Here is a 25,140-nt window from a genome sequence, read left to right on the forward strand (position 1 = left end):
TGTTGTTGTCCATTATCGCTTGTTGGTCACCACAATTGCATAGAAGCAATAGATTTTGCTGTAATAAAGCTAGTAGGCTTTAGTAGCTTCTGTAGCACGAACACAATCACGTAGTCCGCCGTTATTGTTGTTGCTGTTACGTGTGACGCTTCCGACACGTGATGTGATGACGTTTTCGCTTCACAAAATATACGGATTGGCTGTACAGACGAAACCGCAAGGGTGTCGGTTTCAGATTTATCCACTTTAGGACCCGGTTTCAAAAAATAGCGGATTCAGTCTCCCAAAACGCCGGATCCGTGTGGATGAAACGCCAATACGATAACAAATTTATACGTATACAGTTATACGCCTCTCCGTGTGGACAGCCCCTGAACGTAGTTTGAGCCAGAAAAGCGTATGGGAATGCACCTGAAATTAATTGGCTTCAGTGTGGGTGCGCGGGAGTTGATGATGGACATTTTCTACAATAAAGTTATGGTAAGTACATAAATATTTACATTTAAGTCATTTTTAAGTATTTTTAAAGTCATTTTCTAGTTAAACTGAGTGAAAATCTGAATAATTACAGCATACAAACAAAAAGCATGTGATATGTTTTCTCCTCAGTGTAACGCACCGAGCTAACGCTTCATTTAGTGAGGAAATGGCAAGGTCACTACAACTTTCACAGTGAGTATATTAAATTAATTTGTTATATAACATTTGTTTTAAAATGTTAGCTTTTTAAGATTTAGGTGCGTTTTTTTATTAAGAGCCGCTGCGTCGTGCAGCGCCCACATGTGCACACATAGACATGAAAGGCTGCTTGCAACCTGCACCTTGAGAGAAATTGCCATGTTTTTTAAATAAATGAATATATTACGAGTGTAGGGGCATCTGTATTTGGCCTGGACATCCCGAAACGGGCGCATTGTTTACATGTATTCGACTGCATGCAGCACTGCGCAGACAAATCAACCTATGACATCAAAGTTCCGCAAGAGCCATTCAAAAGCTTATATCTCACTTTACATTGATTTCATGTGCCAATCGATCTGCCCCGCGCATGCTGCCGTTGTCATCTTGCATCAGGAAATCCACAAGTGGTAGATATGAAAGGGACGCTCTCTCTCAGCTGGTGTTGTAAAACTGCCGTTTATACTCAACAGCGCGAGTCTGAAATAAGTGCACGAACACCGCCCAAAATGGACGAGATGTTTAAATAATCAGCGCGTTCACTGTACTGTAAGTAATCGAATATAAAACCAACACGAAAGTAATGCTTAACATAGGTTTGCTTGAACAATTCGCCCTTAGAAAAAAAACATAGTTTTACTATTGTTTGTGTTGGATAACCATATAACCACACATTTACCATAGTAAAGGATATTTTCAGTGAAACTATAGTAATGAAAAATGTCCAATACCAAAATAACTGTACTTCTATATTAAAACTGTTTTATTTTCATAATGTTGAGCAGCAATATAGCTAATAGCAGAAGTATTTCTATGTTCAGAAGTGTAAACTTTGAGGATATTCTGTATTGATCTGGTTTTATTTATTATATTGGCTTCATTTGGTACATGTACGCTCAGTGATACTTTTTTACTTCTTAGAGTCCTGAGGCTTTAGAGATTTACACACATGACATGAAAATGGGAATTCGTGAAACTCTGAGCAGTTGCTGATCCATGTCAAGATTCATTTCCAGTGAGCAGGTTGTGCTGGAAGATTTGTGAGACTTTATGCCTTCAATTTGTAGAATGTTGTAGGTGTTTAATGTGTAAACCGTTATGAGGCATTGTTTAAATGTTTAAAGTAGTTTCATAAGCTCTTACTTCGTGTGAGAATGTGAAATTCAAGTGAAATTGTAATAAACATTGGGTGAGGACCCTCCCCACTTTTATATTGGTGTTTTTAGAGATATTTGTAAAATATCTTTTCTAAACTTTTTTATTAAAAATAATTATTTTCTTATGTCTACTGTGCAATTGTATGCAGACCATTTCTGTATGTTTACAATTTTAAGGTATTACAAATAAATAAAAAATGAATAAAATGTTACAAAATAGTTTGAGTGTTTTTTTCTATTAGGACAATGGGAAATAAACAATTCAGCATGTTTCCTTACCAAGATATTTTTACCAATATACATTTTCAAATTGGGTAAATTAAAAAAAGAATGCTACCACAATTTCAAAAAGTTAATTGGGCAAAAACCATGGTTTCTTATATTCAATTGGCTCAACCTGTTATTTCCCATTGAGCTAATGTTTAAAGATCGTTGCCATAATTGATAAACTTCAATTCACAGAAAATCTATTGGCCCAAGTGGAAAATGTCAATGTTACCAGTCTGTACCCACTGTACAGGAGTGTTCAAAGGGACTTAACAGAATATTATCAGACTAACAAAAAAAAGAGGAAATCCTAGATCCTCTTAAAGCGCCACTGTGTAAGATCTACTCCCATCTAGTGTTAAAATTCTATATGACAACCAACTGAATATTACTTTCTAGCCCCCCCCCCCCCATTCGGAACGCGTTTTAACTAGTACGGTGGCCCTGTCATGCCAAGGTTAACATGGCTTCCAGTAGCTACAAAGCAAAAGCAATGAAAAAAATGAACAATTTGCAATGTCCTTTGCCTGTGATCCGTCAAAGCACACAGCTGTATGTTAAACATGTAAAAAGTCTGATTGTCATGATATGTCCGCTTAAAATCACATACAAAAAGCAACCATATACGTAGCTAAGACACTCCCTTTTCATCCACGCAAGGAAAAATATCCCAGGGGCTGTTACACTTGGTATTTGATGTGTTTTCATAGATCGGATCACAAGTGGATAGGCCTGGCAAACTCGACTCCTTTTAAGGATCCGGGTTATTGTGAGTCACTCACTAAAGTGATCCGGGTTGTGTGAGTCACTTGAATCACTTGAGTCAGTATTGCTAAATCGCCAAGGAAACTCAGTACAGACCCACTTGTAACCGGCTGATCCACGCGACTCGAGATTCTCAGAGCAGGAAACATTGCAGACTCGCAGACCATGGGACTCGCTCTACAGATCCACTAACCGGTTAGTGGATCTATAGAGCGACTGAAGTCTCCTCAAAAAAATCCACAACAAAAGCCTTTTACTTCTGAGATAACATGCTTATGTTTTAGGTTTGGTGTGTATGGTCGACCATTTAAAAAAATAGGCCTAATAATAATAGCATAATAATATAGAAAAAAACTTTGTCCTGCTTATGCAGCCCCCAGAGGCGGAGAGACAGTTCGCGCTGATCAGCCGGTTACGGATCAGCCGGTTACGAGTTGAAAGATTCTCGAGTCAGAGCAGATTCGCAGATCTCTCGAGTTTGCAATGTTTCTGGCTCTGAGTGAGAATCTCAGGTCAATTCGCGGCTTGCGCGCATCCGCGGGTCTCTCGAGTTTGCAATGTTTCCGCTCTGAGTGAGAATCTCGGGTCAGTTCTCGCGCAGATCAGCCGGTTACGAGTGGATCTGTAGTGCGAGCGAAGTCTCATCAATAATGTTGAAAAAGGTTTGTGTGTGTGGTGGCGCTGTTTATGGTTTTACATTGAATTGTAGTAGGCCTCAACTGATCCGGGTAAATGACACTAGAGACTCGCGACTCATGAGTTAATTGAAAGATCCGGGTTAAAGATCCGAGTGAGTCGCGACTCAAACAGGTCTACAAGTGGACGAGAGAGACACATCACGTTTACACTTGGTGTTTAAATCCGTCTCTTTTTGTCCATTTTCGACCGCTTCTCTACAGATTACTGAGGAGATGGTCTGTGGACGAGTCCCTCTCCTGTCATTTAATCATGAGCGGGAGTAATGACGGGTTTAAATGGACGTGAACTAATATTATGTCAGAGTCCAATGCTTATGTTTTAAGTAAACGTTACATGTCTGTGTATATGTAAGAGCTTTCTCTGATATTGGTAAAATAAGATCGCTCAACTTTCACACGCTTGTAAAATGAAACGAAAGCCGCGCAGATCAGCGGCGTTTTATCAATGAAAGGCTAAAAATAGGGCTGTCACCGTGTGTTTGTGCTAGAGCTCAGAAAAGATGAAAAACATTTATCTCAGTACCTCATATTACATAAATGGGCGGAGAGACGGCGTGTGGCTGTTTGAACACATTAAACCACATGCGTGTTTACACTAACTGCATAACCATGGTATAGTTAGCCAAGGAACTATAAAACTTCAAGTTTACAACATAGACTGTATAGATGTAAACGAATATGCTGAATTACCTGTGGAGAAGATAGAAAGTAGCAACTTCAGTGTCCATTGAGCCCCATCTTGGAAAACTAACTCCAATATTGACTTTGGTCTTGATGTTTTTCCTGTCGCGTTGTCGTTTAAAATCCCCGTTTTGCTTCCTTGGCGACTTGTTTTAATGTCCTCGAGAATATGTCTTCAACAGGCTTTCAAATCAAAGCATTAGATCGCAGGTTTATCACGGCGTGCGGCTGTTGTAAAATCTGAAGGATTCAGTCTACGCAGGTCGCAGGCTGCATACGTCATCAAGCCTGGTTTATTTAAATTAACTAAGCATTAAATTCGCAAGTCATAAGCATATTACATCAATTTACAATTAACTAAGAATAACTGTCAGCTTTATAGTTGTTAATGTTCTGAAATAAGACTGTCTTGATGACGTATACCTCCTACACATGCAATCTTGGGAGGCTTTAGCTAGCGGCCAGCATGAAAGTGCAAAAGGCAGAGCTTGAATTTCAGGAATGTCCCTCGTCGGCGAATGTATTTCAAAGATGGAGGCACAACATGGATTCAGCCAGAGAGCGATTCGACGGTATGTATTTTAAAAAGCAGATTCTACACTTACGAGAATACTTTGATTAGTGGGGTGGAAGTAATTACACATGAATGAGCACATACTTTTGAAAGAAAACATGGGTTTTTGCTAAGAATTAACTAAAAAAAGTACACAGTGGAGCTTTAATTAAACCTGACTCACTCAAAAAGATAAATAGGGATTTGATCTTTTCACACTTTATTCCTTCCTTAAGAATGTTTTCTATGCCACTTTCAGACTATCTTTCTTTCCATTGTTGTATATGTTCTGTGTATTTTTATTTTCTATAACTTGACATTCAGTACATAAACTGTTATTCTTCCCTATTATCCGAAGTGTCCCACACAGGGCTATGGAAACAATGACATTAAGGGGTTGTCCACACGGAGACGCATATCACTGTATACGTATAAATTTGTTATCGTATTGCCGTTTCGTCCACACGGATCCGGCGTTTTGAGAGAGTGAAACCGCTATTTTTTGAAACAGGGTCCTAAAGTGGATAAATCTGAAATCGATACCCTTGCGGTTTCGTGTGTACAGCCAATCCGTATATTTTGTGAAGCGAAAACGTCATCACATCACGTGTCGGAAGCGTCACACGTAACAGCAACAACAATAACGGCGGACTATGTGATTGTATTCGTGCTACAGACGCTACTAAAGCCTACTAGCTTTATTACAGCAAAATCTATGGCTTCTATGCAATTGTGGTGAGCAACAAGCGATAATGGACAACATCATACGTTGGTTATGCGCATGCTCTAAGTCTTCTTCTTCGTGTATGGTGTATATCTGTTGCAGAATTACAGCGCCTGGTCCGGCATATATACTACACCGCTTTCAGTTGGTTTCAGTGGTTTCCTGTTTACGGATTATTTTTTTAGAACAAGGAAAAAAAATGATCGGATAGGGAATGCACCGGCTTCGTGTGGACAAAGCCTAAATAAGAAAACCAAACAATATAACGGAGAGGGAACAGGTGATGGGCATGAACTAATGATTAACAATAAACAGGATAATGAGGGGACGGGGACAAGATACCGGAGACACATGACCCGATAAGCAAGGCCATGAGCCTCCACATAGAGCCTGGGACTGCCAGAACCTGTCATCACGACTAGATACAAATACAAAACAAGACTCCTTGGCAGGATGCTGACAGACTGTTATGTACACAAGCTTTTATCAAAGTGATGGCCCCTAGTGGAGTCAAGAGGGATAGCTAAGAGTGCTCCAGACCAACCTTCCGAACATATGACTTACAGAAGGGATGAGTAATTAAGAACATTTCGGGAAACACATATTTACGATAAGGTACAGCTTAAGGTATACTTTAAGAACGACGTAGCACTAAGGTTTCGGGGAACCCAGCACAGGGCTTTTCTTTTATTTGCTCTTTCTCTACTTCTCGTTTGCCCTACATATTTGTCAGATGGAGCCGAGGCAGTGCATTGCCAGCGTAAAGTCATGTGGTGGCATTTTGCAATTTTTGGCGATTTATAGTAAACATTACATTTAAGAATTAACCATCACTGCTTAAAGGTACAATATGTAAGATTTTTGTAAAAAAAAAAATAGCCATTACTTGTAAATACTCTGTGTTAATTCAAATTAACTTTTAATACATCTGTTTTAAACACCAAAAATTGTGCAGCATTAACCCACCAAATGCACTCGAAAATCTACTGGGTTATTTTCAACCCAGCATTGGGACAAAAAGGGACAAATCTAGTTGTTGGGTTAAAATAACCTAGTAAATGTTTATATTTAACACAACAAAGGATTAGAGTTACCCAGAATTCTGGGTTGAAATAAACACAGCATAGGCTACATTACAATCCAACGGGTTGGGTTCATTCTGTTTTGACCCAATGCTGGGTTGAAAATAAGTGTAGTCACATAGGCCTATTAGTGACAGGCTAGTATAGGCTAACGTAGCACTAAATGTCATGTTTGCAGCGAATTCATTCAATGACATAAAGTAATGATCAAACATACAAGCAATAAAAAAAATGTATTGCCTAATATTTTACCATCGGTAAACATGCTTAGCAAATTCCATACATCTCTGGATGATGTAAACAACATCTCCAATCATTCCACTTTCCTTCATAACGTCATTAAGCTTTGCCTTTATTATTGTTTTGAAAATGTGATGTATAATTGTGAAATTGTAGCTTAAACCACATCTCTGGATATTAGTGAACATGTCTATAATGCCAGAATTTGGTTTAAATTTTGTGATACTGAAACAATTTTTAGTTTAGAGAAGATTATTATCAATCTTCTATTACAGTTATAACCCATCCATGTCCTAGCTGCATTCTTAGCCTTGCAGATATAGAAAGATCTTCCTTGACCATGGGGACATACATAACAGAAATTAGAAAAGAGGAGAGAGGCAAAGAAAGGGAAGAGTTTGATCTGAGAGTTGAATCCCGGTGTGGTATCTCATCTCGCTCCTCATCAGATCTGTATTTGCTTAGACTGATAAGGAATGTGGCTTTGAGGGAACCAATGCCATTGGCCACAGGAAAGACAAGCAATTGCTTTGGGGCGGTTTCCTAGTCTAAAATAAAGATTTTTATTTAATACATTTTATTGAGCTTTCTAGCCAAGAGACAGGAAATATATGCATGGTCAGGTCATTTAGGGATTGTAGCATGAACATTTTAATGGTACTGTGTTGCAAAAGAGAAAAATAGAAACCAATTAGTTTCCTTTGACATTTACCAGGTGATGGTCTCAAATTAAACCTTTAGTATAAACCAATATACAGTATACAGTTTTGAATAACTTATTGGAATGGAAGCCTTCTCCAGGTATTGACCAGAAAAAAAAAACATTTAAAACATGTGGCAGCATTTTGTAAAAGTGAATCACAGCTCCTTCTGTACTGTATTGTAAAAAAGCAGTAAATGTTTAGACTCTATACAGAAACAGTTTTTTCTGACCCACAAGAGAACCTTTATGCAAATCTGCTTAATTATTACTTAGCACAGCATGCACACCAGTCTGGCTTTAATAGTATACTGCTGGTTGTTAGATTGTCCCAAAGTCAATAGCATCTGACAAAACTGGGGAGGGGGTATATTAAAATTTTCTATCTACTGCACCAGAGTATGCATTGTGTTCATGTAGCCAAATCAAATAAATTACCTGAAGATCTTTAGTACTACATATTTAAACTACCAAAATATTAATATAGGCTAAAAAGATATGCAGCCTTTTACTGTGGGAAGAATCCGGTGGGCCAAAGCAAAACACAATAGAATCCGCACACTGAACTCAACATGAACTGTTTAATCACTAAGTAACGTTTCGGGCGATAAAACACATCAGCACATACATATACCCACTGGGGGATCACCTGACAGGTCACATGAGACAGGTGATTAGGTAGCCTTAACTCCCAAATACTGAAAATACAAAAGTGCAAAAATATACCAAAAATGTACATAAGTATAGTCTTTAAGCCCTATACTTTTTTCTGCCTTTGTTGCAAAACAGTAAATGTGAACATTTTTGACGACAATAAACATATTTTAGCATTAGAAATACTACTTTATAGAATAAAAAAAAATGGTTACATGTGTTGATGGTTTCTCGAACAAAGAAATACAAAGAGCGGTTTACTTCGTCTTGCACAAATCTTGCTAATATAAAAATAGGAAACAATACATCAGCAGATGAAACTCAAACGTTAAATTTCGGCCTTCTTAACATTAGATCGCTTATCAATAAAAAAACTATTATCAATGAAATCATTACTGACCAAAACTTAGATGTTCTCTGCTTAAAGGGGCGGTGAATTTGTTGATTTTATTGTTTTATACTGTTGTCTGATGTCTACTTACGATGTTCGCATGGTTTTTACATTCAAAAACATCAAAAGCAATAAGTAATAGGCTATTTTGTAACATGGATTAGTGGCTCTCTGGAGAAATGGTTCGTTTGAAGGGGCGGGCCGCATTGAAGACCTGAACGTAAACAACCACTGCTATGATTGGATAGCTTCATTCCTCCGTCATTACATGTGGGGAAATGTTTTAAAAACATTCATGTGATAAAAATAGCAGCCGAACACAAATATGTTTGAGCCACAAAAGATTCTGGGTGCTAAAGATGATACACATAAATGACAATACGTATATTAAAGTAGAAACAAAACTGAACGTGACTAAATTACCGTATAAAACACAGTAAGCGTGCATCAGAATCTAAACTGCGGCTAATAAATCCTTATCAATAACTTTGTATATTTCTATTGTGCTTGTGAGGTTGCTTTTACATTAACGTAATGTTAAATACCACAGTTATATGATAAAAAATAAGCTTTGTTGAGTGTTTGAAAATAAATGTCTCTCAGAAAAAATGTATTTAAAAAGTCATTTTGGTTAAATTTGTCAATCTTTAAAGACATGTTTACTTACTGAGACACACGTGTGTCACGCGAAGCTGTGGGCGGGGCTACAAAAGTAGACGTGTCCTTTTGGTTATGGGGAGGTGTTTCAATTCTACTTTGACGTCATAGATTTCCGAATTCCACACTGGAGTGTTTAGCTGGCTTGGTGCCAAAAACTGTTATATTTCAGTAGCACAGACTTTTTCAGTTCTGAAACTTGCAGGATGTTAATTTAAGTATGATGACCTCTTATATAACAAATTATCAAGTTAAAATTTAGTTTTTGATTCACCGCTCCTTTAACAGAAACCTGTCTTAAAACAGACGATTACTTTAGTTTAAATGAATCCACCCCACAAGACTATTATTAGGGATAAGCGAGTACATAATTATCTGTATCTGTTAACCATATGAATTATCTGTATCTGTACTCGGAGTGGGTGTGACCCGGAAGTAGGCGGAGTTTGTCCTGAAATGGGCGGGGCTTTAACCAGAATGTTATTTTAAGTAGAGATGAGCCGGATACTCGGCTGAAACGAGTATCCGGTACGGATAAAGCACTTCTGCCTAGTACGAGTATTATACGAGTAATACGAGTCAATATCTGTGCTCGGATTAAATGAAAATCATCATTGGGTACCTGATTGTGTCAGCGTTCTGTGATAGGCTAGTAGTAACAGCGCCCCTCCCCTACACACATACAGATGTATTGTGTTGCTATGTCCCGCTCTGCTCGCTAACTCACACACAGAACAGCTCTCTGTCTCTCTCCCTCAGGCTATTACATTAATGCATTTATCCTTTAAAACGCCTTTCATTTACACTACACCACCGTTTTTGACCCTCATAAAAGGATTCGTTCGCAAACGCTGCAGACGCTGTTTTAGTTTGAGAACTCAGACGTTGCGCTGCAGTGTAAATGAACATAGACGGAGTCTTATGTAAGCGAACAGCTGATGTTAACGTGACAGCGTTAATTTTAAAAGTACAAATTATTTTTACTCAGGTAAATGAAGGTTTGCAACAGAGGTTTTGCCAAAAATAGTAATCTGATACAGGGTTTATAATAGCTGGTTGGTAGATGTTTGTTTTAACATGTATCCTTATAGATAATGTCTGTTTTATATTTTTATGTATTTATATTTCAGTATTGTTAGGTTTGAATATTGTTGTAATGTTGTTGTTGTTTTGTTTAAATTTAGTTAGCTTATTGGGAAAGATAGACTGTAATTTTGAACGCCATATAGGGCGTTGTAAAGGCCAATATGAAGGGAGAATTGTAATGGGTCAGACATTATTTTTGAGTTTAATTTAAGTTTTGTTTGCTACTTTAAAATGAATTTCATTTCATATAATTTGTCTCTTAATTTTAATCGATGTTTTGTTGATCAGTTTTGTGAATATAAATTAAAAACAATAAAATCAACGTCATATTAATATTTAATGCTCGTTTAAGCCGATTGCGCTTTTTGCTATTTCTGTGTTGCTAGCGGAGGACGTGCACGGACCTCGCATACTTTTAAAAATGTACGTCATATTAATTTTTATTCATTAGTTGCACACTGAACAGCGACAGGTAAGGGAAGACAAGTAGCCTATCTGCTGAATTTGCTGCATTTGCTAAAATTTATTTTTGCTTCAAGTTCGCTACTGTTTAGTACTGTTCACATGAATGCTTCCTTTTTAAATCATAAACACCTTTCTGTTTGTTCACATCAACATTAACCTATTAATCATATTAATATGTTGTTGTTGAAGGCGCTGAAGACTTTCCCAAACACATTTTTATAGGTTCAAAAATAGTGTCTGTTGTAGTTGCCGGCAAAGGATCCAGGTATGAATTTTTGTCAATATCGCACACCCCTAGATAAATGCATAAAGGTAAGCTATTATTAGAGTAATAAGTTATTTTACACTTTTATGCGCATGCCCAGTTACGTGATTGGTCATGTTTCATGTGTTTATGGTCGTGTATAGTGTGGATGAAGATTCTTTTTAAAATGCCAGTATAAACGGGGATTGTTTTCATTTTAAAATGCCGTTTTAAAACGCAAATGCTCTAATGTAAACAAGGCCTGAGTGTCTGACACGTTTTTGCTGTATTTCATAAAAAAATAAAGGTATTAAGCTAGTGTTATAAATATTACAAATTAATTATTAAGCTACACACACACACACTCACCTGGTGTGGAAATAAAAAAATAAAAAAGAACCAAATAAATAAATAAATAAATAACACTGATCATAAACAAATTAAAAGTTAAAAATGTGTGGCTTAATAATTAATTTGTAATATTTATAACACTAGCTTAATACCTTTATTTTTTATGAAATAAAGCAAAAACGTGTCAGAGACACTAAGTGTCTGGTTACTGGTTAGAGACAGCTGAAGGTTTAAAAAAGAAAAAAATTCTCAGACAGTCAGAGATGCAATGCGAGTCGCATTCACGTCTGAACAAACCCACGTTTACCAGAACTCTGCTGGTTAGTACGTATTAACGTTACAACCCGAAGTAAAAAGCTGAAAAAACCCTAAACGTTAACCCTCTGGGGTACGACCATTTTGGGACACTGTCAGAGGTTCTGACAAGCTCTTACATTTGGTCTTTTTTCAGTTGATTTAAAACATAATAATGGCAAGTGTCTCATACCACTGTGTTCAGCACAAACTGGGCTAAAATATTATATGAGCTACATGTATGTACATGTTTGTATTTTTGAGAGAAAAAGGTTTATGCATGTTTTTTTAAAAAGCTAAAATTTGAAGTCACTGATATAAGTCCACAAAACTCATACTAAACATGTTTTAACAAGACTTTCCTAAACAGAATCTAGTAGTCTAGAGTTTTTTCTTTAAAATGATGTGAAAATCATCCTGCCTACTCATTCACATAAACCAGTATATTGATTTAGAAATTGTAAGACACTTTTTGTTTAGAGGGGCCGTATGCGAGAAGGATTGATTGACAGCTAGCAAACAAAGGCTCGCATAATGAGCTGCATAATGAGGGAGGAGGGAACTACAGTAAAGAATGTGAGGACAAATGAACATGTTTGTTTGAGGTTTATTAAGAAGTTAACAATATAATCAAAATAGAAATGAAGGTCAGTAGGACCCTATTCAAAAACTTAACTTGTATAAGAAACTGATAAACAACAGAGCAGTAAACTTCATGTGGCTCATGTTACCATACAACTTTATGTCCAAAGAGTGTGACTATGTTTTTCCACTTCATAGTTTACTGATGAGAGGGATGCAGACCTGTAAGAGAGTTATGAACAGCTGTTAGCATAAATTGTCCACAGAAATACCCTTACATACATAACTGATGGGTAAATGATAGCACTTGTAACGGTGGTCGCCTAAACTCAATATACTGTATAAAAAAACTTGGCCTAGGCGGGTTTCGAACCCGGGTCTACCACATGGCGGCCTAACGCACTACCGCTGCGCCACCATTTGGTCACGTGATTTGTGTCTTTCACACACCTAGGTAGACTGGCCAAGGTAAATTTATAATTTAAAAAAAAAGGCGAGTCTCCGTGTAAACAACGCGGAGCTCATAATAAAACGGTGTCGCGTGTAAAGCGCAATGTATGGAATGCGTTGCATGTAAACAATATCATATTACAGCAGACCCCCCCCCCCCCCAGTGCAGCATTACTCAAAGTTGCCATGAAGGATACGAAAGTGTCTACTGTACAGCATGTAACAATGAAATCCGCCATTACGTGATCACGCGTACTCTTTTGTAAATAAGCATGTAAACATTGAATCTTACATCACAAACTTAAAAGACACAGCAGTGCAGCATTACACAATGTTTCCATTAAGTATACGAAAGTGAATAACTGTGTCTAAAACTGTAAAGCAAACACTGAAACCCGCCATTAACGTTTCGTGATCACGCGTAAGTTACTCGTTTGTAAACAATGCGAACGTTTTTCAATCCGAGGCGTGCAGTCTGTTGAGGTTGCTTATGTAGGCTGAACTGCACAAGCCATAACATATTACATGATAGCAAATATAAATGAAGACAAATGACTTACAGTTTCTTCAGGAATATATCCGCCTCCATTGCGTCTTCCATTGTTCTTCTTCTTAGGTAACGTTAAAGATAAACGCTTCTCTTCCTCAATGTCCAGACATAAATGAAGATATTCCTCACGTGTGTGTATAAAGTTTATAATCCAAACATGCGCTAAAGTCTTTAAATCTTATCAAACATTACCAAACATTACGCTTTGCTCTGCTGGTTTGAACAGCTCGTCTCTTCATTACCATGTCAACAGCGTGTGGGCGTGACCGCATTAGAGATAATGAGCTCAGCTAGGAAAAACGGTACTCTCTTTACTTCAATGCAGATTATATAAACAGGAAATATTTGTTTTTGATAATAATTAGCTTGTTTGAAAGTAGACATTTCAAGCTTTCTTTGGATATGTGTATTATGTTTGTGTGACGAGTATTCGCGGAGTTTCAACTAATTTTTGTAACGTGATTTGAGAGACAGCTGGCGGAGACAGAAATGTCTGAATGAGCACCCTGTTTATTTTCTTTATTTGACAAAAACACAAAGATCTCTTGTTATTGTGAATGTACACTAATTTAAGAGGACCCTTCAGAGTTTCAAATGATGTCAAACACGTAAGTGTTTGATTATTAATGATGGAGTATTTTAAGTTGATTCTGCTATGATAAGGAGAAAACACGTCAAAACACGTCCCCCGCGTTTTTGGACCCCTGGGGGTTAATGGAAAAGTACCGCGAACCCAAGTGATTGAGAGAGAGAGACAGAGAGCTGTTCTGTGTGTAAATGAGCAGAGCGGGACAAAGCAACACAATACATCTGTATGTGTGTAAGGGAGGGGCGCTGTTACTACTAGCCTATCACAGAATGCTGACACAATCAGCTAGCTACCCAATGATAATTTTCATTTAATCCGAGCACAGATATTGACTCGTATTACTCGTATAATACTCGTACTCGGCAGAAGTGCTTTATCCGTACCGGATACTCGTTTCAGCTGAGTATCCGGCTCATCTCTAACTATTATTATAAACACGAACCTCACTTAACTCCCTGGCGTCCAAAAACGCGGCGCCGCGCTTTGACATGTTTTCTCTTTATCATAACAGAATGAACTTAAAATACTCCATCATTAATAATCATACACTTACGTGTTTGACATCATTTAAACTGTAAAGGGTCTTCTTTAATTTGTGTACATTCACAATAACAAGAAATCTTTGTGTTTTTGTCAAATAAAGAAAATAAACAGGGTGCGCATTCAGACATTTCTGTCTCCACCAGCTGTCTCTCAAAATACGTTAAAATAATCAATTGAAACTCCGCGAATACTCGTCACACAAACATGATACACATATCCAAAGAAAGCCTGAAATGTCTACTTTTAAACAAACTAATTATAATCGAAAACAATATTGCCTGTTTTTATAATCTGCATTGAAGTAAAGAGAGTACTGTTTTTCCTGGCTGACTTCATTATCTTTAATGCGGTCACGCCCAGAGGCGGTACTCACTGTTGACATGGTAATGAACAGACGAACAGTTCAAACAATGACAATCAAAGTGTAAAGTTTTATCAGATTTAAAGACTTTACCGCATGTTTGGATGATAAACTTTATATACACGTGAGGAAGATCTTAATTTTTGTCTGGACATTGAGGAAGAGAAGCGTTTATCTTTAACGTTACCTAAGAACAATGAAAGACGCACTGGAGGAGGATGTATTCCTGAAGTAACTGTAAGTCATTTATCCTCATTTATATTTGCTATCATGTAATATGCTTATGGCTTGTGCAATTCAGCCTACATAAGCGACCTCAGCAGACTGCACGCTTCGGATTGAAAAACTTTCGTATTGTTTACAAACGAGGATGCATGATCTCACGTAATGGCGAATGACTGTTGTTACATGCCATTCAGTGTTAGACACATAGGTTAGACACAGTAATTCACTTTCGTATCCTTAATGGCAACTTTCAGTAAGGCTGCACTGCAGGATCTTTTAAGTGTGTGCTGTAATATGTGTTATGATCCTGTCAGCCCTGTATGTCTTATGTGTTTCATGTGACAGGAGGGCTATTTCATAAAACTCGCTTGGAAAAGCGAGGATTAAAGTTACAAACTCGACTTGAATTAACCTAACAAATGAGGCGAGGCTAAAGCGGTTTCAAAAAAGGCAAATGAAGCTTATGCAATCCAACTAATATGATCCAGATTTTCCTAGTCAATATAATTGCGCGTGCACGCTGTTCTTGAGCAGCCCTAGAGGGCGAGCGTGGATCAAATCGATTAAAGTTAAAGAGAAAGCGGTAATTTTTTATAAAAATGTATGAAAAATGTAGTACTGACTGAAAATTATAATACTGCTGCGATTAACAAACCCATAAAATAGCTGGAAAGTCCTTATGAATCAAATCCTTGCATGCAGAAACTAAATTTAAATATATTGTCTTATTTTAAAATGATCACATGAACGCATAAAATTCCGTCAGAATTGGTGGCCTAGTGGTTAGCGCTCTCAGCAGCGCATGCGGGGATCCGGGTTCGATCCCCGTCAATGCTCATTTGGCTTTGCTTTGCTCTGCTCATTTTTATATACTATACTTAAAAATAACACAAATCTTAACTTTTAAAATACAATTTGTAGTTTACTAAGTAACCTATATAATACATATTTAGCAGATGAATGATTTTAATACATTTACAGTAACTTTAAATGTAACTTAAATTTAATTTTTTTTAATTTGGGGGTACATTTCAAAAGCAGCAACTTGAGTTGACAATAAAGTAACAGGTGAAAATAAAACATAAACACTGAGAGCATGGTGGGTGAACAGCATATGCATTTCTGAATTTACAGTAGTACAAGAGAAATTATTGTGTAAAATCATATATGTTTCACATATTCTTGACCAATCATTATTACTTGACATGTTACTCAAAACATTTTTGATGGCAAATTATGTGTGCGTTATAGAGCCACAAGTCATCATGTTAAACCCTGGGAGGATGAGAGATTTTAAACCACTGGTTTATTATCAAAATGTTAAAAAATTAGCTGTAGTTATGCAGCTGTTTGCCAGTAACTTATGTAGATTAAAAGGTTTATTAGTCTATGATTTTACAGCATAAAACTATAAAATAACAGCCTCATGCAAAGCATTTTGTGAACCAGAAATCCTCATCAACCTTTTTCTGTTGTTTCCTTCATATTTGATGGTACATTCATACATTGATGGTTTTATTCTGTAAATAAAAAGACTTGTTAATGTTTAATGTTCATGTTCATTCTTTGAACAAACTGTTGCCAGTAAATAACATACATATAAATCTACAGTAAGTTACTGGCAAACAGCTGACAGTAATACTGTAAGTTCTACATAATTTTTTAACAGTGTAGTGTTGGGTGTTGTTAGATAAACAGAGTTTTATGAATGGTTACATGGTGAGGATCAGTTGAAGAAAAGCCTGGTATAAGCACATTATACTGTAAGTCTATACTGTAAGTCAGTACAAGCCTTGTAAGCTGAATAATTATTGTCTGCAGGACACTAACAATCTTCTAAAAAAAGAATTTCAACTCATTACAACAAAATGCCAAGAGCATACCATCACATAATTATATTGTATTCCTTCAGCCATGCAGACAACATAATTTTTTTTAAGTTTCAAGAAAAATGTAACAACTAGAGAAAGATACAAATACTGTAGATCTTTAAAATAATGTGCATTTTTATGCACACCAAGCATAAAAAAATTAAAATGACTGTACTTGACTTTTGTGTGTTGTATATTTAAATTAAATTTCCTCTTTGTGTGACAGACAATCTGAAAAAAAAAAAAAAAAAAAAAAAAATATATATATATATATATATATATATATATATATATATATATATATATATATATAAGTTGATTTTCTTTAATTGTTATCTTAATAGTGGTTAATAAAGTCAAATAAAATGTCAGAGTCAGCTGTAATATCATTGCATTTACATTTCAGTGTCAGTGGAAGTCTAGTTAAGCAACAACTGAGGCTTAGCCTGACAGTTAGCCTGCTCCGGACCAGGCTAGTTTCCAAGCATAAGTTTCCATAGTAACCGGGGTTGAACTAGTTCAAGTTTGTTTTATGAAACGAAATCCACCGGTAATAAGCCAGGCTTAACAAAATAAGCCTGGCTTATTCTGTAATCTAGTTTTATGAAACAGCCCTAGGGTCATGGCAGCCCTCAATGTTGTCTTGTGTTGTAAGGAGAGTTACGTGACCTGTGTTTGTGTTTTGTGTGCCTCATGCTCTCCTGTCTTAAGTCTTGACCCCGCCCCCTCGTTGCCTTGTTAATCATTCATTATTAGTTTATGCCCTTCACCTGTGTGTCCTCGTTCCCTAAATTAGTTCTTCCCTATTTAAAGCCATTGTGTGTGTCACGTTTGACACTGTCATGGGTCCTGTTTTGTTTTGCCATGTCTTGTTGTGTTGTATGTTATCATTTATATTCTTGCCTTGTTTACCCCCTCGAGGGTGTTTTTGTTATATAATAAAAGTATTTTTGGTTGAGAGCTGTCTGCACTTGGGTTCTGTCTTCCCCATCCCTGACAGAATGATCCGACCATTCTAGAACCCAGCAGACAGCTGTTTTTTGTTTTGTTTACCTAATTTTGTTCACATCCTTCATTTGTTTCTGTCATCTTTCGTGTCCGTGTCCCGTTATGGTGAGCCGTGGCCGAGCTCCCGGGCGGCGAGACGTGGGCCTGCGTTCCTGGTCGGTGAGCCGCGGGTCCCTGGAGGGAGGACCGCGAGAGAGCGTTCCTGTTCGGAGAGCCGTGAGATCCTGGGCGGTGAGACGTGAGCGCGCGTTCCGGGATGGTGAGCCGCGGGTGCCTATCCTGGGATGGCCGTCTTTGTGCCGGTTCTGGTTGGAGAGCAGAGGAAGAGTTCCTGCTTCCCGGACGGCGTGCCGCGAGTGCCGGCTTTCTGGAGGGAGAGTTCTGGGTGCCTGTTCCCGATCGGCGAGCTCCGCGGGAGTGTTCCCGGTCTGGGAGCCCCGCAGGTGCATGCCTGTTTGGCGAGCTCTGGGGGCGTGTTCGTGGTTGGCGAGCCCCGCGGGGGCGTGGCTGGCCGGTGAGCCTAGAGCAGTGCGGGATCCTGTGCCCACCTCCTTATTGTGGTATTTCTGTGGACAATTTATGCTAACAGCTGTTTATAACTCTCTTACAGGTCTGCATCCCTCTCATCAGTACAAAACTATGAAGTGGAAAAACATTCACACTTTTTGGACATAAAGTTATATGGTAACATAAGCCACATAGCTCTGTTGTGTATCAGTTTCTTAGTTTATACAAGTTAAGTTTTTGAATAGGGTTTGTTTCCAAATAAACTGAATGTCCCACTGACCGTCATTTCTATTTTGATTATATTGTTATCTTCTTAATAAACCACAAACAAATATCTATATATTCCTTTTGTACTCTACATTCTTTACTGTAGTTCCCTCTCAGATTCCTGCCTAAAGGTTCATTATGCAGCTCATTATGCGAGTCTTTTGTTTGCTCAGCTGTCAATCAATCCTTTTCGCATACGGCCCCACTACACAAAAAGTCTCTTACAATTTCTAAATCAATATATTGTTTTATGTGAATTAGTAGGCAGAATGATTTTCACATCATTTTAAAGAAAAAAACTCTAAACTACTAGATTCTGTTTAGAAAAGTCTTGTGCAAACATGTTTAGTATGGGTTTTGTGGACTTATATCAGTGACTTAAAAATTTTGCTTTTTCAAAAACCATGCATAAACATTATTCTCTCAAAAATACAAACATGTACATACATGTAGCTTATATAATATTGTAGTCCTGTTTGTGCTGAACGCAGTGTTATGAGACACTTGCCATTATTATGTTTTAAAGCAACTGAAAAAAGACCAAATGTAAGAGCATGTCACAACCTCTGCCAGTGTCCTAAAATGGTCGGACCCCAGAGGGTTAATGAAGACGGCAATGTCGTTCAGTAGACTGAAAGGGATAGTTCACTTTAAAATGAAATTTCTGTCATAATTTACTCATCCTCATGTTGTTCTAAACCTGTATGAATTTCTTTTTTCTGATGAACACAAAATAAGATATTTTGAGAAATGATGGTAAACACACAGCAGTAAGTGACCATAGACTTCCATAGTATGAATAAAAAATGATAGAATTTAATGGGTACCGTCAACTGTGTGCTTACCATCATTTATCAAAATATTTTCTTAGTCATTTATCACAATACTTCCAAAATATTTATTTCCTACTATGGAAGTCAATGGTCACTTACTGCTGTGTTTTCTATCATTTCTCAAAATATCTTCTTTGTGTTTATCAGAAAAAAGAAATTCATACAGGTTTAGAACAACACAAGGATGAGTAAATGATGACAGAATTTTCATTTTAAAGTGAACTATCCCTTGAACAGTGATCCACTTTCAATTAAGATTTGCATTATGTCAGACAGCACAAGATTGAGAACATGTGCATAGCACCAGACATGGACACGAGTGAGTGACTAAGAGGTCATCAGTGCTGAAAATTCTTTAGTTTCTATCTTTACATATTTGCCGCCCCATCTGTGGCATTTCCTATGCACATGTCTTTGTTTAGCTTCAGATGGGACATCTGTGACCAAGTTCAAAAATTATAGCCCAGTTGATGCCTCACACCTCACTTAGGCAACAAGCCTCTTGTGCACAGTGTCAGTAACGTATCTTAAAATGATTGAACACTGATCATGAAAGGTGATGTCCTGTGTTGTGTCCAGCTGAATAGAAAGCATTCCAGGTTCTGTACTTCATTTGAAATGCAGACTTGAATGAGACGCCCATTTGTTGAAGATAACTGTATTAACTGTAGTTTTAGAGAGAAGGGTGACAAAAGAACCTCGACCTCTTGTTCCACTGGATTTGTGTATTTGTTTGCTCTTTTCAATACAATTGTCAAGGTGATCTATAAGGCAGACGTCATATTTTCCTAATAAAAGGATGAGTTCCAAAAAATTCCTATAGTCAACTGTGTCATCACTCAGTGTGTAGGCTGCCTCATTATCTTTTTGCCTGTAGCTTAGCCCCCTCCTCCCTATCACTTTCACCACATCCACGACATGCTCCATTACCCAGCGTCTCTTTCTGACCTGTTCCCTATGAGCAGACAGATGATTACAAGCAAATATGTTGCTGATATCTGCATTTGAGCACCTTAGCAAAAAAGCTTCGGTACAGATTCGATGTGCACTAGTCTTTTCATGCTCTTCTGGGCACTGGAGCACATGCCTCCAATCAGACATTCCAGTAATAAATGTGTTTGTGTCACTGATCTTCCCAAAAGCCATACACTCAAAACAAAACAATGTGTGACGTCTATCACAATATGTGAGCCATCTGCTGTTGGTTCAATTTTTACTGGTGAATACCCTTTGCACTACTGGATTTTTGGCATTTTGTTGTGGGTGGTGTTCCAACATAGAAGGCTCAGGATGGGCAAAGTAATCTATGTCCTGCTGCTCTCTGCTCTCCTCACTCTCGCCGACTCTCTCCTTACTCTCGCTGACTCTCTCCTTACTCTCCTTGATGCTCTCCTCACTCTTGCCAGCTCTCCTCCTTTCACAGATACTCTCCCTCACTGACACATTCCTCTCTCTCTCTGACGCTCTCCTCTTTCTCACTAACACTCTCCTCTTCTGGGGTTGAAATCTCAACCTAGCTCAACAAAACATGAATAGAGATTGTGGGGTGAAGTTTTTCGTTTTATTTTTGCATAGGGATGCAGTCAGGTCCAGAAGTATTGGATTCTCTGATTAACAGACACACAGCTGCAATGGCATAAGATGGCAATTAACAAAATTATGCCATTTTAAAAAGTGTGATTTTCTTTCACTATAGCCTATATTGTCTTTAGTCAGCCTAATCCTAGGCTACATAAAAACTTTCCCAAACTATTTTTTTCCAGACTTAAAAAGTGGCTTAGCCTAGGCCTACTACCAGTTAAACAATTAATAGCCTAAAAAACAAAATCAGAATGCTGCCTGCTGACTCACTTTTCATGTTGGCGAGTGATGGAGTTACATTTACAAATATGCCTAGACTTATTGATTTATCTTGTAAAGAGGTATACAGCTGCACTGGCATAACACAGGCAATGGACAACATTATCATTTAAAAAAGGTGGTATTCTTTCATTTCTGTTCATTGTCCCTAACCAACTACATAAAAACTTCCTTACACATTTTTCCAGGGCCAAACAGTAGCTTAGCCTTGGGCTAGCCTCACCCCACAAACAGAATAGCAGCGGGCTGTTGCAAAGTAGAGCATGAGGCTGAGGGCTGCATAGGCTACACAATGTCGTATGGTAAATGGACTGCATTTTATATAGCGCTTTTAACAGACCTGTGGCCATCCAAAGCGCTTTACAATTAGCCTCACATTCACCCATTCACACACCGACGGTGGTGTCAGCCATGCATGCCAGCTCGTCGGGAGCAGCTGAGGTTAGGTGTCTTGCTCAAGGACACCTCGACACTTGGTCCGGTGGAGCCGGGGATTGAACCACCAACCTTCAGGTTTGTAGAAAACCTACATTAACCACTGAGCCACTGCCGCCCCATGCAAAATAATAGCAGTGCAACATCAGTAACCTGATAAAATTTTGAAAATTTGACAGAAACTTGGAATCCTGGGCTGAAATACCTTCTAGGTTTCTAGGTGCCAGAAGTTGGTTGACTCAATTTGACACAGATGTGAAGCAGTTTTCAACAACTGTGGTTATGCAACTAAATATTAGTAATTCAGTAACTTTAAGTGAATTTAAGTCTTAAGAAATTTCTTCAGTTTGTAACGGTGGTAACCTGGTTTAAAGTAGGTCTGTAAAAAAAATTGTTCACTACTTGAGGTGAGATTCGAACTCGGATCTCCAGCGAAGTGGCACAACAACCTAACCACTACACCATTAAGTTGTGAAAAGAAAATCTTATACTTTCTATATGAAATCAGGTCCATGATTAGAGACTTATAAAAATTAAAATAAACAGCTCAACAGTTCGGGCGCCAAGTAGGTGCGTTCCTACCGAATTTATTTACAAGACAAATAACCGGATAACTCTGTAATAACCACCAATTACAAGAAAAAAAACAGCATAACAAAAAATAAAAAGCATATACAACAGTTACATAAACGAAAAGAAACAACAGGGAACAATTAATTTTTTTTAGTCAGATATTTAAGTTACACTCTGCGGACGATCACACTAGGCCAACTTCAAAACAATCATTTTAGTAGCAACACATCACATAAGTGAATTGAAGTAACGTGAACATTGTTCTGTCAAAGAAACACTCATTTTTCATCATCAGACCCACATCGTTTTATGTCCATAGAGTAAGGTATACAAAACAAACTTGAATAAATGAACTTTAAGAAAGAAATATTGTGTGTGTGCAGGGGCGGATTGGCCATCGGGAGTTCCGGGAGCAATCCCGAACGGCCGGTCCATTTCAGGCCGAACCGGCCGGAGTTCAAAAAGTTTTTTTTTAATGCCTGACCAGGCGCTCAGCTGCAGTGGAACGCTGTGTCTGTTTCAGACCAGGCCAAACCAATTCTTCAAATCTTGAGGGGAGAAAGGAGCGGCCCCTCCCAACTTGGACTGATCCTCGTTTTTCCTCACATCCGATTGGCTCAAAGGCGCCGATCAAAAGAGTTTACTTTTGGTCAGGTTTGGATTCGTGTGAATGCAACATAGACAAGACGGTAAAAATTGCGAAAACAAGAAAAGAAGAGAAAGAAATGGGTGGGGCCTAAAAAATAAAAATGTTTGCACAAGAGGCAGCTAAATGCGCCAAATTAACAGACCTTTTTCGCAGTCAAAAGGACGCTGTGGCAGGAGGTGCAGATGAGGAAGGACCAGCAGCATGGACAGGACAGGTGCACAATTAGTGATGCATCTATTATACACTGAAATCATTTATATTTGCATTTAAATATAGGCATATATAAGGGATAATGTAGAGCGAGGCGGTATAGCGAATACAACCCCGACATCAGGACCCCACGCAAAGCGGAGCTTGAATCAGCCTTACGGGGTTGTATTCGCTATAATAAGAACCGCCTCGCTCTACATTATCCCGCTTATGAAATTGATGAAATAGCCTGCGTGCGCATTTTGGCAACAGAAGTGGTGTTGTGGGGTTGTTTTAACGTGTTAGCAACTCAGTAAGTTTATCAAAACAGTTTCCCAGCATCAAAATGTCTGGTAATTGCGTTTGGTTGCACTAATAATATACTAATATACGTATATATGGTCACTTTATATTTGGCCATCTGCTAACGTCTTCTATTCACTCCACTATAGTACACGGATCTGGTAGCTGTGTTGAAAAACTTGATAAAGTCAACTTTTAAATATATATTTCTCTGTCTGTGTTGCTTCACTACTGATTCTTGCCATACTTCCATTGCCAACATGCGCGTGCATACGTTTCCACGTCATCATTGTGTTCAAACAGTAAAATGGTCTAAGGAATCCCTGTATGTCTGTATATTAGCTGTTAAGGTCACTGATGGAGAGAGACCGGTTGATGATGACTCTTGCAGTCATATTGATGAGGAGGAGGAAGGAAAGCAGAACAAGAGGAGGAGGAGAATGGAACCAGTACAAAAACAGTGATGGGTCAGTGTGCAGGGCTGGGTAGGCAATCATATTACCCTGCTGGAAAAACCAGCATACCAGCAAGACCAGCATATGTTGTGGTGCTGGTATGCTGGTGACCACCAGCTAAACCAGCATCAAACCAGCATAGACCAGCATAATTCCCATGCTGGTTTGATGCTTTTTTTTTTTTCAGCAGGGTAGGTATATCAATCAATCAATCAATCAATCAATCAATCAAAGCTTTATTAAGGACACACAAATAGAAAAATACAGCACAATATTACATATTTACATATAGGATAAAATGCAATAGTTCCACTTACTAGATTATAACCTGACTAAAGCACAGATTGAATTAAAAAAAGGAATTATTCTTAGTCATATTTATTACTGATGTTCTTCTCATGCATATGTAGCTGTACAATCAGTAAGCAGAGGCAGGGTCCAGCACAGGGAAAGTGGAGCCAGGGAGAGTTGAAAGTGAGTACGTACACACACAATCTCTATTTTATGCGACTGTATTGTAGTTTTTGATTATCTGAGTGGGTATGTGTGAGTAATTGTAACAATTTTATCACTCCAACTGACTGTACACATGACATGCTGGTAGTTAGCAGTATACTGTGACTTATGTGTTCGAGATTAGGTTTTGCTGACCTGGTTGTGTTTAGTGCAGTGGTGACTTGCTTATACAACCTGAGGAGGTGTTGTTATCCTAAAGTTTCTTTAAGGTCTTCAGCATAATCTGATTCTCTTCAAGTTCATACCATAAAAACACTACTAGAATTAAAATAACTGCAAAAAATCCTGCTCGTGCGCCAAGGGCACTCGCGTAAAAGGCCTCTCCATCTTAAAGTCCCGGGCTGAATTTCAGTCCCAGTACGTCCCTGTGTGTGTGTGTGTGTGTGTGTGTGTGTGTCTCTGCTTAAATAAGATTGTGCGTTTGAACTCAGATTGTATGAGTGATGCGGCACTGAGGCACTGACCCACTAGCCGCAGGGGTTGTATACGGGACTCCGGAACTCCACAGAACAGCAGGATCAATAATCCGCAAACAGGACAAGGTGCATATTCTCCAATCCACACCTGAACTTGACCAAACAGACACTTCAAGGCAAAACTGTCCGCATAGCCACAGGCTTATCATACTCTGCACGTCCTCTTCATTGTTTTAGAAAATGCATGTTCACAGAAGATGTCACCATCACA

General features: G+C 38.2%; 1 long non-coding RNA gene across 1 annotated transcript; it reads left to right on the forward strand.

Annotated features, from left to right (window-relative positions):
• Positions 1–22,726: 22,726 nt before the first annotated feature.
• LOC141349762 (uncharacterized) lies at positions 22,727–24,815 on the forward strand. The gene is made up of 3 exons (XR_012357785.1): positions 22,727–23,204; positions 23,825–23,949; positions 24,348–24,815. It is a non-coding gene; the product is annotated as an uncharacterized lncRNA (long non-coding RNA).
• The last annotated feature ends 325 nt before the right edge of the window (positions 24,816–25,140 follow it).

Source organism: Misgurnus anguillicaudatus, chromosome 15, assembly GCF_027580225.2.
Source record: "Misgurnus anguillicaudatus chromosome 15, ASM2758022v2, whole genome shotgun sequence".
Classification (NCBI taxonomy): Eukaryota; Metazoa; Chordata; class Actinopteri; order Cypriniformes; family Cobitidae; genus Misgurnus; species Misgurnus anguillicaudatus.